Raw genomic sequence first — 2,815 nt, forward strand, 5'->3', positions numbered from 1 at the left:
TTACAGGCGTGTACCACCACGCCTGGCTAATTTTTGTATTTTTAGTGGTGACAGGGTTTCACCATGTTGGCCTGGCTTGTCTTAAACTCCTGACCTTAAATGATCCTCCTGCCTCGGCCTCCCCAAATGTGGGGATTACAGGCATAAGTCACCTTGCCCAGCCAATGATTCTTTTATATTTTATAGATAAATAGTTACATTTACGAAGGATGGAAATTTGATCTGTCCTTTTATGACATTTATATTTTTTCCGTCTCATTTCTTAGCTCCACCACAGGAGCTCAGCTAAGAGGGGAGTAGAAGGGACTGAGCGGGACATCCTTCCCTCCTCCCATCTTGGACCTGGGATGCGAACGCACACTGACCACCTCTGGCTCACTCTCTCTCTTCTGCCATGAAGCCTACAATGAACCATGGTGAGGCAGGAGGGTTATGGAGGGCTCCAGGGACAAAGCCTTTGTGAACACAGTAAGGTTTTATTTTTGTTTTTCATGAGAGACACAGGAAACTGTAAAGGAATACTTGAATTTGGGCCTGACCTTGTCATATTTTTTCTCATAGAAAGATCATTCTGGCTGATACACCAAAGATGTTCCTGAGATCTGCAGGAGTAGATGCTGGGGGACTTCCCTGAACAGCTGTAATTATGTAATAGTTCAGGTAAGATTTTTTTTTTTTTCTTAGTTAGAAGCCTACAGAACCAAAGAATGAGTCATGGACAATAGCTATTAGTTATTCCTCAATTATCTGCCCCAGTGATGGCTCAGTAATGGTAGGGTTGCTGGGTTCAGAAAATAAAAATACAGGCCAGGCATCGTGGCTCACGCCTCTAACCCCAGTACTTTGGGAGGCCGAGGCAGGTGGATCACGAGGTCAGGAGTTTGAGACCAGCCTGGCCAACAGAGTGAAACTTGTCTCTACTAAAAATACAAAAAAATTAGCGGTGCATGGTAGCAGATGCCTGTAATCCCAGCTGCTTGGGAGGCGGAGGCAAGGAGAATCGCTTGAACCTGGGAGACGGCGGTTGCAATAAGCCGTGATGGCACCACTGCACTCCAGCCTGGGTGACAGAGCAAGATTCTGTCTCCAAAAAAAAAAAAAAAAGAAAAGAAAAATATAGGACATCCAGTTAATTTGAATATCAGATACATAGGTAATTTATTCAGTGTGTCGTATGCAATATTTGGGACACACTTATTCCAAAAATTTATTCAATGTTTATATGAAGTTCACATTCCACAGATTCCAAAATGCTTTGCATTTTACCTGGCAACCCTACCTGTAGGGGCCTGGACAAGCAGAGACTTTGGGTGAGGCAGGAGACACTTCCTGTGGTTAGTGGCATGTGACGATGTGACTTGGGACCATACCATCAGACTTGTACCCCAATGCCTTTTGGCTCAGGAATGAATGTGAAGTCTTTCCTGAGCTCTGTACATGGTGAGCAGGGCCACTGAAGCATGGTGTGTATGAGCACAGATAAGGCTGGTATTTCCAGCACACTCTGGCTCTCCCCTCGGCAGGACATCCAGGAGCCTGGGATAGGAATCCTCTGGGTTTGCCTCATTTCCACCCGCTGCAGCTGCCCAGCATCCACCTAGCCTAGCGTGAGTCTTCTCCTGGAGGCTTCCAGAGGTGTTTCCATGAATAAATAGGGAGGACGGCAAGGCATGACAAAGGGACCGGAGCAAAGGAAAGGACCAAATGTGGCTGGCATGCCTCCAACAAGCCTTCTGGAGTGTGAGTATCTGTCAAAGCAGAAATGAAGACTTGGGAAGAGGAGCTTCTTATGGTGTCTAACTGTCTCTTTCTCTGGGGCAGTGGGCTCCAGACACTTTTAGAACCACACGTACAAAGCCCCCCCAGGGCTTAGGCTCTCCAGGCAAAGCTGTGCTCGGGCAGGGGCATAGGACAGGCAGGCAGCAGGGGCAGGAAGGGCTAGCAGCTCTTCCCTGGCTAACAGGTGGGGTTCTGCCTCCAGCTGCCTCCCCAGAACAGAAGCCAGATGAGCTGCTCCGAAGTCACCTTGGGGAGTTAGGGAACGCATCTGCCACATACACTGTGTTGGGAGAGAACTTTCAGCTGACTGCAAGCTTCCCAGGCTGCTCCCAGTGGAAAGTCTGACTCCCGGACTGGGAGGTTCCTTCTCTGCCAACACCCTGCTCTGAGCCTACAGACAGGCAGTGAACATTGCGGTTGGCCTCTCCCTGCAGCTCCAGCTGAGCCTTTGGGGTCATATCTCAAGGGGCTATTAAGGGAAATCATCACCTCAGGAACCGTATCTCTTTTTTTTGCTATAGTCACAATTTAAGGAATTGTGTGAAACAGTCAAGTGGGGGCAGACATTAGATTTCAAGAGATCTCAACCACTCCAAAATATGGCCTGAGCCTGTGCCACCCAACCTCCTCGACCCCATAGACTTCATTCCTTCATTCATTCACTTGTTCCAACTTTCGCCAGTATTTCCCAAGTACCTACCTTGTGCCAGCCTGAAGGCGGGAAGCACACAGTGAGGAGGGGACAGAACCCCCCTGCTAGCCAGGGAAGAGCTGCTAGCCCTTCCTGCCCCTGCTGCCTGCCTGTTCTGTGCCCCTGCCTGACCATCATGGTCTCATATGGTCTTTCATTGACTGAAAAGTCCTCATGCACCACTTGACTGTAGTTAAGATGGCTGACTCTTTCCACTCTGATTTCCCCTCCATCTCATTGCTCCTCACGCCCCTCATGTTGGAGTGCTCATAGACATTTTTAGGCTCTGGCTAGGGATGAGACAGCTTTATGTAGTTTGCGGTCACTTCTATGTGTGGTTGCATT

The sequence above is a fragment of the Mandrillus leucophaeus genome, unplaced genomic scaffold (assembly GCF_000951045.1).
Source record: "Mandrillus leucophaeus isolate KB7577 unplaced genomic scaffold, Mleu.le_1.0 Scaffold1382, whole genome shotgun sequence".
NCBI classification, from domain to species: Eukaryota; Metazoa; Chordata; class Mammalia; order Primates; family Cercopithecidae; genus Mandrillus; species Mandrillus leucophaeus.